The sequence below is a fragment of the Macaca fascicularis genome, chromosome 1 (genome assembly GCF_037993035.2).
Source record: "Macaca fascicularis isolate 582-1 chromosome 1, T2T-MFA8v1.1".
NCBI classification, from domain to species: Eukaryota; Metazoa; Chordata; class Mammalia; order Primates; family Cercopithecidae; genus Macaca; species Macaca fascicularis.
The window spans coordinates 133,229,837-133,243,672 of record NC_088375.1 but is presented as its reverse complement, the minus strand read 5'-3'; the positions used below and the strand labels follow the sequence as shown (position 1 = coordinate 133,243,672).

General features: G+C 37.1%; 1 long non-coding RNA gene across 2 annotated transcripts; it reads left to right on the top strand.

Moving 5' to 3' along the window:
- The first annotated feature begins 225 nt into the window (after positions 1-225).
- On the top strand, positions 226-5,419 carry LOC102127945 (uncharacterized). 2 transcript variants are annotated; one of them, XR_006690730.3, is made up of 4 exons: positions 226-461; positions 982-1,044; positions 1,702-1,739; positions 3,309-5,419. It is a non-coding gene; the product is annotated as an uncharacterized lncRNA (long non-coding RNA). The 2 variants fall into 2 exon arrangements; XR_001483873.4 differs by having other exon boundaries at positions 226-1,044.
- The last annotated feature ends 8,417 nt before the right edge of the window (positions 5,420-13,836 follow it).

Sequence of the window (13,836 nt, the reverse complement as noted above, 5' to 3'; positions counted from 1 at the left end):
TTTTATAGCCATTTCAGAAACAAGTGAGGTCAGTGAGCATCTTGTTTTAGGAAGAGGGGGATGGTGGGGACATTGGACTGAAAGGAAGTCCTATGTCAGAGGGCTCTGTGCACATTTTCCTGAAGTACCTCAGCTATGCTTAAATGTAATCTGTTATTTTAACCAATCATAATGGTTGCATTTTGCCTTTTCTCATATAAATTATAAATGTGATGACTTATAAATATGGCAAAAGTTTATTTTTCAGGATGCCTCTCCCTTCTCTAACTCGAACAGACTAAATTCTGTTTCCAAAGACTTCAAAAGTGACCAGATTATTGTGAAAGGAGAAACACTGTTTTCGAGGGCTGCTGATAATGCCTGGTAGCCAGAAGAAACAGCCTGAATCATTCAAAGGTTTTCTACCTGGCAAAGAAATGTGGTAAAAATCTTGCCCAGATCTGCATGTGCTAAGCATCCAGGTAAGTTGGAGCATCATATTAATGGCACACAGTGAAGAAACGAAAGGTAAAACTATAATGCAATGTATTTCTGTGCCTCATGTTGAAACTTCATATTCAAAGGGTAAAGGGACTTCATTCTTCTTCTCCTTCCCCAGCTTGTCTATTGCAGTTTTGTATTGAAATGTTCTCTGGATTCATAAAATATTTAGGGACTACATAAAGAAGAAAGACTTTGGAATCAAAGGCAAGGTTCACCTAACACAACTTTTGTTAGAAGAAACTAGGAAATCAGGATCTATCAAAGACCCAGTGTTAATCGGTACCGGTTTCTCACTGTGTTTTGATTAGAAGAATATTGAACAGCAAACATTTAAGGATTTGTTTGACTGAATATCGACTTAAAGTTCTGATCTCTAGTAATGTCAGACGTATTGCCTTGGTAAATTGTACAGGTGAATTGTTAAAGATGAAAACATAACATATATTTATTGTTTGAATAACTTTAGAGAAAAAACCCCTAATGCTATTTATTTTTCAGAATCAAGTGTAATTACTATATCAAAAATCCACAGAATGTGAAAGTATAAAGGAAAACTATCAGGTGAGACTCAATTATTTTTATTTCAAAGATATAGGTAAAAATGTGAACAGATCGGGAGGCTGAGGCATGATAATCACTTGAACCCAGGAGACAGAGATTGCAGTGAGCCAAGATTGTGCCATTGGACTCCAGCCTGGGCAACAGCACGAGACTCTGTCTCAAAAAAAAAAAATGTGAACAGATACATTGACATAAAATTCATAAAACATATGAATACATTAAAAACTAGGAAGCCTGGTTGCCTCTGAGGATAAGAGTTGAGGACAAATGTGTCAAGAATACTTTGCACGGCTTATACTATTGCAGTATTTGAATTTTTTTCTTGTACATGTATAACTTTTTTAAGAAGAACGAGAAATATTGTACAAGTGTAACTATTTTTACTGTAAGTTTTTATTTCCATAAAACTATAATTAAGTATGTGGTCAATAGATCCTGTTATATAGCTTTGATATCCTTTGAATTTGTATACCTGGTAACACTAGCTCATGTTTGTAAATCTTTTGGAACTCTTAAAACGATTTTACATACATTACCTAATTTGTAAGATTGCAAAACTATTACATTAGCTTTTCTGGTATTCTTGTCTTAATACGTGATTATCATATTAAACTGCAGTGTTGTTTTTTTTCCATCATGTCACACACACAAAAATAGGAAACCAGCAGTTGTGATTTTCTTCAGCAATTCTTAATGTAAGTTTTTAATAGTTTAGTACTTTTCTTTCATAAGTATTAGACCAAGCTGTAATAGAATTATACGACTCATGCTTTCAGAACAGAGCCTTCTGTTACTCGTGTGTTTATCCTGATGGCCATATGACCATGTGAAGTTCCGTCACGATGCTAAGGGATGTTACGTTTGTCTTATCCACTGAACTCAAGCCAGGGTGTTGGAGAATTCAGTAGCTGAGTCTGAGGGTAAATTAAAATATCAGTCAAAATTAAAAGGACTGTGTGAAAGGGGAGTGAGCCTACAGGCTATTATGAGATTTGTCCTGCCCAGTTTAATACAACCCCTTCTCTGCTAAAGGGTAAGTAGGATGACTTTTCACACAAATAGAAGACCAGGTCAGAAAAAAGATCCACTCGCTTTCCTTCTGCTTGGCTTACTGGACTTGTAGGCAGATCTAGGTTTTCCTATTTTATTAATGGTTATGGAGCTGAATTTCTTTCCAACAGAAGTTGTTATTTGAGTTTAGCAACATTGATAAAATTGGCACATCAAACCACTTTATACAGAAAAGGGCTTCATGGACAGTGACCTGCTGTGAGTTGGCTGACAGTTGAAATGATAAACAATGCTGTTTAGTTCTGCACTTTATGCCTGCCAGAGACTAAGAATAACTTGACCAATAAGGAGGGCGGATCTTTGTTAGCCTTTCTGCATTATTTCTTCCAATTTAGTATTTAACCTCAGGAAAGAATCAATCACATGTGGGTGGCTATTCGTTGTAATATTTAAAGGAAAAGTAGCACAGTGGTCAAGGGTGAAGGCTAGGAGTCAAAGAGACTTGAATTCAAATTCCAGCTCCACCCTTTACCACACATGGGAACATGGGCAAGTTACTTCACTTCTTCAACCATTGGTTTCCTCATTTCTAAGATAAATCTTGTTGGAATGATTTTTTTCAAAATGAATTAAGTGTATAGTAGAGGGCCTACAGTTTTATACGGTTTATATAATTACTAAAATTTTTTGTGTATGATTGTAATAACTACATACAAAATTTCATGGTAAATGCATAAAAACTGACTATTGACTATGCCATCCCCCACTCCACTCCCCACCATTCATTCCTAAGCCCACTCCAGGCAGGCAATCCGCCATTCCACTGATACTACACTTGACAAGGTCACCAATGACACTTACACTGCTAAATGCAGTGGCCAGTTCTCAGTCTTCATCAGAGTTCAGCATTCAGCAGCCTTTGGAAAAGTTAATCTTGCATTCCACTGCCTGCCTTGTTTTGTTTTCCTAATCTCTAAACATTGGAAGGCTCCAGTGCTCCATCCTCTGGCCTCTTCTCTACCCATAACCCCTCCCCTGGTGACCTCATCTAATCTTGAAGATTTGCTATCATGTAGATGCTACTGACTTCTCAAATATATATTTCCAGTTCACATCTCCCCCACGACTTCCAGGCTTCTTTATCCAACTGCCTGTTCAATTTCTACTTGAATGTCTTAGGTGGTTTCTCAAACTTTGCATGTGAAAAACTAAACACCTTGATCTTCCTAAAAATCTGTTTCTCTATCATTTAGTTGCTCAGCTAAAAACTTTGGAGTTAGACATATGGACAGCCCACCCCAAGGAAAGAATCAGAGGAGAAGGGACACAAGACCCCGGAAACACACGAAGCACCTTAATATGCATGCTGCATCTCTCTAAAATGGTGGAACCTGTTTACCTGCTCTGGAGAATGGCTGCCTGGGGCAGACATAGGAGTTGTTCTTACGCTGTGCTTCCTGTGTTCCACAGTAATGGAATTGTAGCTGCAAGGCAGTTACCAACCAGGAATACAATTTCTCAGCCCCACATCTTGCACCTACAGCTAAGTGTGGCCATATGACCAGTTTTCATCAATTAAGTGTGAATAGAAACAAAGTGTACAACCTTCAAGTGGAGACTTTGAAGAAGCAGGGCAGCCATCCCTTGTTCTCTTTCCCCTTCCGCTGGTGGGATACAGATGACAATAAGGCCTTGGGTTTTGAGGTAGCCACAGATGCAAAATGCCTCAGACCTGAGTCACAGTGTGGAAAAGCGAAGTCTACTTACCTGGAACACCCAGCCTGGTCTATAGATGACCAAGAAATAAACTTCTATTATGTTTGAACATTACAGATTGTGTTCGTTATAGTAGTTTATCTCATCCTGACTAAACTGTTGCATATCTTTCAAGATAGGCCCTCCTTCCCTGAAAGTGACTTCTTCATACATGTAATCTATATTTTAATTCATATTCTCCAAAGCATATCTACATCTATTCAACTATTTTCATGTGTTCCATCAACAGAAACTTCATATAAATAAATATATATGAAGATTTTTTTTTTTTTAAAGACACTTTGGAGTTATCCTTGACTCTGTCCTCTTTTCTCACATTCATATCCAAACTATCAAGAAATCTTGTTGACTCAACCTTCAAAATCTATCCAGGATTTAACCACTAATCAACCCCTTCTCCTCTGTCAGTCTGTCCCCCTACATTTCATCTTGATCATCCTTAGAAACTCCTAACCAGTCTTATTGCTTTCACCATTGTACTTCCAGACTGTTCTCAAATGGCAGCCAGTCAATGAGATCCTGCTGCACTTCTGCTCAAAACCTGCAAATGACTTCCTACCTCACTTAGGGTAAAACCAAATGGGACCTGCACAATCTGGCCTCACCTCCTAGTGTTTTCCTCCTTGCTCATTCTGCCCAGTCACACTGCTCTTCTTGCTTTCCCATGAACGTGCTAGACACACTCTCATGTTTGGGCTTTTGCTCTTGTTTGCCTTCCCAGAATACTCTCCTCAAGGATACGCATATATCCAGCCCCTCATCTCCTTCAAATTTTAGTTCAGATACCACTTTCTCAATGAGGGTTTTCTGACCAGCCTATTTAAACTTAGAGTCTCCCCTTATCTAAAGCCTTGTCTTCCTTCCTGCTTCACTTTTCTTCATAGTAATTACCACCATCTGACTTATATTTGCTTGCCTTTCTTATTGATCTTCTGTTTTCCCCACTCAAATGTAATCCATAAGGGAAGGGATTGTTGTTTCATTTGTTCACTTCTCTATCCCCTGGGCCTGAGCCTGGCTTTGGGTAGACACCCAGTAAATGTTTGTTCAAATGAATAAATGAATGAGTGGCATTTACTACCTTATACGGTATTATAATATAAAAGCATATGATGCAGAGAATTAGGAATCTAGAATCTAGTTTTGACTGAGCCTGCTATGAATAAGGTTATGTAGACAAGTCATTTCACCTCTCTGAGCCTCATTTTTCTAATATTTAAAATCTACCCTCCAGAGCTGTAAAATGTTCAAATATAGATTATCTTAGGGAGTGCAGTCTCATGCTTGCACAATGAAAGAAGTTCATTTCTACATACCTTCCATGTACCCACAATCAATGTTTTATGTAAACCTTGTCTCAGGAAAATTAAGTTCTGTATGAGCAGATTTTTAAAAAATTGTCACCGAAATAAATACCCAATTAAGCCAAAATCTTCTCCAGAGACAGGATGCAATGGAGAAGCTCTAGCAGAATTAGGTTCTGTCATCTTTTAGGGTGCATGAGAAGGAAATGAGAAACGCACATTTGATGCCTTCTTTATATCCTTGCACTCATATTAGAGTTTGAATTAAAGAACAAGAAACAAAACAGACTTTGCATTTTTCATCTTTAGCCAAGCTCCCCTGGTTTACATAGTCATAATATAATTCAAATGATCATTTTTGGAGTTTTGATTTTTAGTGCTCTTTTTCTCAGCTAGGAGAAATGAATATCTGATGCTTTGTTTTACCAAATTGTGGTATGAAAACTGAGTAATGCTATAAAGCTTTTTAAATATTTTAGAGGTATAGCAAGTGAACTATTTTATAAGTTTCTGGGATTTTTGGAAATTTATTTTTATTTTTATTTTTTATTGAGACAGGGTCTTGCGCGTTGCCCAGGCTGGAGTGCAGTGGTGTGATCTCGGCTCACTGCAACCTCTGCTGCCCAGGTTCAAGCGATTCTCATGCCTCAGCCTCCCAAGTAGCTGGGACTACAGTCCTGCGCCACCTCACCTGGATAATTTTTTTTTTTTTTTTTTTTTTTTTGTATTTTTAGTAGAGATGGGGTTTCGCCATGCTGGCCAGTCTGGTCTCGAACTCCTGACCTCAAGTGACCCACCCACCTCAGTCTCCCAAAGGGCTGGGATTACAGGTGTGAGCCACTGTGCCCAGCCTGAACATATTTTTCATGTTCAATATAATGATAACTACCTAGTAAAATCTTACTTGTTCAAATTCCCTTGATTTATTTTCTAACAAATACCTCAATATTTCTCTTATATGCTGGTCACTTATCAAATAGATTCCCAGTGAACCTTTTGATTGATTAATGTATAACTTGATCAGATACTGAATTTACATTTGCTTAGTGAGGCCCACCTTGAAAAATAGTGCAAATGATTTTTTCAGATTAGATAGGGAGAAAGAAATCATACAAATACTAAAAACAAACTTTAGAAGTGGCTGTTAATATGTAAGATGTTCGAGGCCCATGATAAAGGGATTCTAGTTCTAGATCTGCTTTCCACATTCTTCAATTCCAAGGGACATCTTCAGCATAAGCTACTGACTGACCTGACTAATGCTTCATGCAACCTTTCTTGAGCTTTGGCGTTTGTCCTGTTTGCCCCTCAATCCTCATAAGGTCTCCTTGTGCATGTGCCCCTCCTTGAATTTGTGTGTGAGTTGCTGCCTCATTCCTGGTATATGTTCCTTATGTTTTTATTTCCTATCTTTTAGTATATAAGTAGGTAGGTAGATAGATTGATTGATGACTGATTGATAGAAATAGATATATAATTTATTTTCCAGTGGGTAGATCTTTAAGGTTTTCAGGCATGGGAGTAATATAACCACCCTATCCCTCTGTGTGGTGGGATAGGGTAGAGTATGGCTGTGGCCAGAGAGACCAACAGAACAGTGTAAGAAAGTATAAAAGTCTTGACCTATAGCATAGATATGCAAGAAAGAAATGAAGACACTGCAGTTTAATGTGCTATTTGCAAGTTTTAAAAGTCTGTCAGTGGGAGAATTGAATAGCAAATAAAGTTTTCATTGTTAACTTTGTAACGATAAGTTTCTGATCATCTGTAACACAACAATAAAGTAAGAAAGCTCAAAAGTATTCTCAAATTTCCCCATCAGGGAATAATTTCTTCCTGAATATCACTCACAGCTTCCTGGAATAATAATGCAGTATAACTTTTTTATTTAATTGACACATAGGAGCCAATTTCTATTGTCTCTCCGCCAACCCTCCTACTCTTCACCAGTCTGGGTTGTCACTGTATCTATGTATTCACATACATAGTATTCTTTTCTTATATCTATCCTAGAATATGTATGTATAACACCATGATACAAGTCTACTGTCTCTTATCTGCAATCACAAATCCATATAGCTCTGAAAACCAGAAGTTTGTTTTATGATTGGTGCCAAAATTTATTTTGCAGCAAAACCTGGCTTGAACAGACATGAGGCTTGCTAGCTGATATGCCCCACTAGATGAGGAGCTTTATGGAGGCAGTCTTGATTCTTCCTGTCTGCCTGGGATCTGGTATATCTCAACAAATATCAAATATTTGGAATAAGCAAATGAGTATTTTCTATCAATTTAATATATTTGAATTTATTAGTCTTCCTATGTTCTTATTTATTTATTTGTTTTTTGAGACAGAGTCTCACTCTGTTACCCAGGCTGGAGAGCAGTGGCATGATCACAGCTCACTACAGCCTCAAACTCTCAGGCTCCAACAATCGTCCTGCCTCAGCCTCCTGAGTAGCTGGGACTACAGGCACGCACCATCACACTCGGCTAATTTTTGTAGAGATGGGGTTTTGCCATGTTGGCCAGGCTGGTCTTGAACTAGGCTCAAGGGAACCACCCACCTCGGCCTCTCTAAGTGTTGGGATTACAGATATGAGCCACTGCGCCTGGCCTCTGTTCTTACTTTTTAAATGTTAAAACTTTGAGAAAACAAGAGTTAGGGCTAATAAGTGCTTTTCCAAAATTTATTTTTAAACTGAAAATAAAAACATTTGGTTAGACTGAAAAATCAATGACAGAACCAAGAATAATATCATGTTTCCTGGGTTTTAGATTAGTATTTTCTTACCTAGATAAGACTAATATTATGAATGCCAGATAACTCCAAGGTCAAGAAAAACAGCTTTCTTTAAAATCTATTAAAATCTTATGAGTGAAAATGATGAAAATAATGTTATTTTACTCCCGTGCCTGAAAACACTTAAGGGCTCCCCATTGGGGAAAAAAATATGAATCAACATCTATGTATGTATATATTTACTTATATACATATTATACCACTAAAAAATCAGAAATAAGAATGTAGGGCAGATAGATCAAGAATGAGATAGCAACTTATATACGAACTTAGGTAGGAGAACTTGTAAATGTATTTTGAATATTTGATGCTTCTCCAAATTATTTCACCTTTTCTTTATACATGCTTTTATGTGGGTTCACACATATAAAAATTATGTATATTGTACACAAGTTCTTATTATTTTCTACATTTTGAGGAAATTTTGAGGAAGTAAACCTCTGCTTTATGAAACATCCACTCATGATATCAATAATTGCCAAATAGAATCTTTTTCATAAAACACTCATGACCTAAATTGAAAAACATAAAAATTTTATTGAAGTTATAAATGTCAGTACACAAGTACTGTTATCAAGTATTAGAATTGTGATATACCCTAACATCTATTATTCTGCCTTGCATTATCATTCTAAATTTTGTAAATATTTCTTGAGTCATAAAGAAAGAAATTTCTCTTTGAGCCATCTAACTTTCTTCCTTCTAATATTCAATTTATTGAATAGGATGCCATTCTATTTCATTTGATGAATTCTCATCTGATGTCCATTTACAGTTCGCCCTTAAACAACATGGATTTGAACTGCATGAGTCCATTTATACGTGAATTTTTTTTTAGTAAATATATTGAAAAATTTTTTGGAGATTTGCGACAATTTGAAAAAACTTGCAGACAAACTGCATAGCGTAGAAATACTTTTTAAAAAATTTTTTGGCCGAGTGCGGTGGCTCAGGCCTGTAATCCCAGCACTTTGGGAGTTTGAGGTGGGCAGATCACCTGAGCTCGGGAATTCGAGACCAGCCTGGACAACATGGTAAAACCTCCTCTCTACTAAAAATACAAAACTTAGCAAGGCGTGGTGGCGGAAGCCTGTAGTCCCAGCTACTTGGAAGGCTGAGGCACGAGAATCACTTGAACTCGGGAGGTGGAGGTTGCAGTAAACCGAGATTGCACCACCGTACTCCAGCCTGGGTGACAAAGCCAGACTCCGTCTCAAAATAAATAAATAAATAAATAAATAAATAAATAAATAAATAATAAATTTTAAAGTTAGGGCCAGGCATGGTGGTTCACTCTTGTAATCCCAGCACTTTGAGAGGCTGAAGCAGAAGGATCATTGGAGCCCAGGAGTTTGAGACCAATCTGAGCAACATAGTGGTATCCCATTGCTACAACAAAAAAAAAAAAGTAAAAAGTTAGTAAGTTGTGGTGGCACTCCTGAAGTCCCAGCTACTCAGAAGTGGGAGGATCACTTGAGCGTGGAAGGTTGAGGCTGCAGTGAGCCTTGATAGCAAACACTGTACTCTAGCCTGGGTGACAGAATGAGACCCTGTCTCAAAAAAAAGAAAAAAAAAGACATAGAAATAGAAATAGAAAAAGTCAGATATGTCATGAGTGCATAAATGCATAAATATATGTAGCTACTAGTCTATTTTATCATTTACTGCCATGAAATACTCGAGTCAGTAAAACCAACCCCTTCTCTTCCTCTTCCTTTTCAATCTACTCAAAATGAAGACAGTGAGAATGAAGACGTTTATTACTATCCACTTCCATTTAATGAATAGTAAATATATTTTTTCTTATGATTTTCAAAACAACATTTTACTTTCTCTAGCTTACTTTATTGTAAGAATACAGTATATAATACAAGTAATATACAAAATATGTGTTAATTGACTGTTTATGTCATTGGTAAGGCTTCTGGTCAACAGTAGGGTACTAGTAGTTAATTTGGGGGGGTAATTGACATTGTGGAAGTCAGCACACCTAACACCCATGTTAGTCAAAGGATTCATGGGTCAACCGTATTTCGCTATTTTTATCTATTTGCAAGTTATTAATTGTTTTATGTATAAAAACAACAGCTTTCTCATCATCATTATAATGTCAATTATTGCATCCTTATACTATTAATATGATAAATATACATTTATATTTCAAATAACATAAAAGTAGGCATTAATCAGCAAAACAGTTCAGGAAAATTAATTTGGCAGGACTGAATAAAATGGACTTGAAGAAAGGAGGCTTAAAGCAGAAATATATTGGCTAAGACTCCATTGACATTATCTAAACAAGGATTAATGAGTTTCCCAACTAGGAAAGAAATGGAAAGAAGGGACAGTTTTAAAATGTAATGCAGGGAGAATTGATGCATTTTGGTAACTGGTTGAATATAAGAAGCAAAAGAGACTATCATAATTATTAGATATTTCAGATAGAGGATAATGTGGGCGTGAGAGAAAGAGATGCCAAGATGGTAGTAAGTAGCAGAGAGAAGGCCAAGGAAATACTTATATTTCCTTAAGTTGGGAAATACTTATACTTGAAGAATGCAGGAAGGAAGGAATGAGCAGAAAGAGCTAAGCAGAAGCAAAAGAACGATTTCACAAAAACGAGGATTTAGGGAAGTAGTGGGCAGCAATATTCAATGCCGCAGGAAGGGCTCTAGATTTTATGAGTAGGAAGTCTGGCGACCTTTAAGAGCACAGGGTTCCATAGAAGGGTGAGGACAGAAACGAAATTTAAAAGGATTAAGGGATGAGTGAAGGATAAGAAAATGTGACAGTATTTTTTCAAAATGAATAATCAAGCAATGAAACATGGAGGAACCTCAAACCCATGCCACTAAGTAAAATAAGCCAGTTTGAAAAGGCTGCATTACTGTATGATTCCAACTACATGACATTCTGGAAAAGGCAAGCCATGGAGACAATGAAAAGATCAACCGCTGCCAGGGGTTGCAGGGAAGAAAGGATGAACAGACTGAGCACATCAAATTTTTAGGGCAGGGAAACTAGTCTGTATTAAACTATAATAGTGGGTACATGTCATCATACATTTGTCAAAACTTGTAAAATGTACACCAAAAGTCAACCCTAATGTGAACTATGGACTGAGTGATTATGATGTGTCAGTGTCGTTCATTGGTGGATCAAATGTACTCTGGTGGGAGATGTTAATGGCAGATGTTGGCCGGGCATAGTGGCTCACGCCTGTAATCCCAGCACTTTGGGAGGCTGAGGAGAGTGGATCACGAGGTCAGGAGTTCAAGAGCAGCCTGGCCAAGATGGTGAAACCCTGTCTCTACTAAAAATTAAAAAATTAGCCAAGTGTGGTGGCAGGCGCCTGTAATCCCAGCTACTCGGGAGGCTGAGACAGAAGAATCACTTGAACCCAGGAGGTGGAGGTTGCAGTGAGGCAAGATCACGCCACTGCACTCCAGCCTGGGCGACGGAGCAAGACTCCATCTCGAAATAAATAAATAAATAAAAATAAAATGAAGTCAATTTTAAAAGAATGTACAACCATTTTTCGTTAATATAATCTTCTGTGTTACATACATGTATTACTTTTGTTGTATCACTTTATAGCCCTTAAAAATTTCAACAAAATATAAAGATGTATTTTTGTGACCAATGAAATAAGTGGCGTGAAGTGATATTGTTCAGCTAAATATATGATAGATATAAGAATTTGGTTACATTTCTGGAATGACAGAGTGGTGATGAATTTTATAGTGTTATGATTTAAGTAAGAAACGTTAGGTCTTTCTTCAGATGTCTATTGTATGTTCCAGTTATTTATTGCTGTGTGTAACGCACCACACCAAAACTTAGTAACTTAAGACAGTCATTTGTTGTTATGTTTCATTTTTCTGGGGGTTGACGAAGCTGAGCACTATTCAGCTTTGTGTCCTTCAAATGGTTGTAGAAATATGACAGATGAGGCTGGAATTATCTGAAAGCTTCTTTACTCACTTGCCTGGCTCCTAGGCTAGCATAGCTAGAATACCTATGGGCTGGACAGGGATTTTCTCTCTCTTTTGTCTATCCACACAGCCATAGTGTGGCTTGGGTTTCAAAACAGCGTGGCATTTCAAGAGCAAGAATTCCAGGAGACCCAGGTAGAAGCTTCAAAGTGTAGGAAGTGCTGGAAGTCATGTAGCGTCACTTCCACTATATTCTATTTGGCAAATCTGTCACAAATGAGCCCAGATTCAAGGGAGCAGAGTAATAGACAGACACAGGGAGGAGAGAAATTAATGGTAGCCAACCTGAAAACAAGAAACAAGCTACCACAATCTATTTAGGGGATATTTATAAAAACACACAGACATACATGCACAGACAACACACACGTGCACACACACACAAGTGCAGATAAATACATTTTTATGAAAAAATAAGAATTACTATGAATGTTCAAGTATACAATAATATGCAAAGGTAAAACCTTAATAATTAAAGTAGGAAATAAGACTAACTTCTAGAGGAGTAATCAAAGACATTGTATTTTTTTTTTTTTTTTTTAGTAAGATCAAGTAAGTCATTCCAAACTGTCTGACCTCCTATCCCAAAACATCTCTGAACTTCTCAGTTCAAGAAGTAAGTTCCAGAATTTATTTGGCAAAAGTAGCTTATGTTTGCAATGCTGTCTCTGGTTTTCCAGTCTGTCTCCTAGTCATAGACCCCCAAAGTCCACCAGCCCTTACGCTTCTGGCTACATGCTTGCAAAATCTACAATGTAGTTCTGATTTTGTAATTTTCATTTCAACGAACATGGAAACTTTTAATACTCAACGTCCAGAAAAGATCTTTTCTTTTATTCCTTTTCCTCTAGGTAATTTTCTTGTAGTTTTCTTCTTTCATTCAATTTTGATAAGACGTCTTTCTTTGAAATGACATTTAAAAATAAGGTTAACACACAAGTTGTTACTTTAATGAAGCATACAACATCTACCTTATAAAATATTTTGAATGCTTTAGAAACTTGTCCTCGTTGCACACACGCAGAATGGAGTAATATTTTAAGGTTTCCTGCAACTAGAAAGGTATGGAAAGTCTTACTGATTTATATTGTGTCCTGACTTCCTGAGGCAGTTTTCCTAATCCTATTCCATTTCAGTCATAACATGAAACAGAGCTTGCTCATTTATTGTTGTTTTTTTTTAAATCAGAATTCAATGTAGAACTTTGTATTTCAGTTTTATTTGTTGTTTCTTTAGCTTAATTTCTATGGAATTTTATAGTAATAGCAGTTTTATTTTATAAAACTTCTCTTGCTGGGAGGATAATTCTGGAAGCATTTGAGAAAAATAATTCCCAGTTCAATTTTCAAAATTATTTTCAAAAATAAATAACCTATTTAACATAGTGTTCCACACTTGCATTTATTGCCTGTACTATGTAATTAAAGATTTTATTATCTATAGTTACTTGGGAAGACACATTTTTTGCATCAGTGTTTGTTTCTTGGGACAGGAAATATATATTAGAGTTCTTTTGTATTCCCAAAGTACCGTAGTTCTCTCTCTCTTTTTTTTTTTTTTTTTTTTTTTTTTTTTTTTTTGGAGATAGAGTCTCGCTTTGTCACCCAGGCTGGAGTGCAGTGGCATGATCTCAGCTTTCTGCAGCCTCCACCTCCTGGGTTCAAGTGATTCTCCTGCCTCAGCCTCCTGAGTACCTGGGACTACAGGCATGCCCCACCACACGCGGCTAATTTTTGTATTTTTGGTAGAGATGGGTTTTCGCCATGTTGGCCAAGGTGGTCTCGAACTCCTGACCTCAGGTGATCTGCCTGCCTCGGCCTCCCAAAGTGCTAGGATTACAAGCGTGAGCCACCGCGCCCAGTCTTAAAGCTTGTACCATAGTTCTAGACATATACTATGTAGA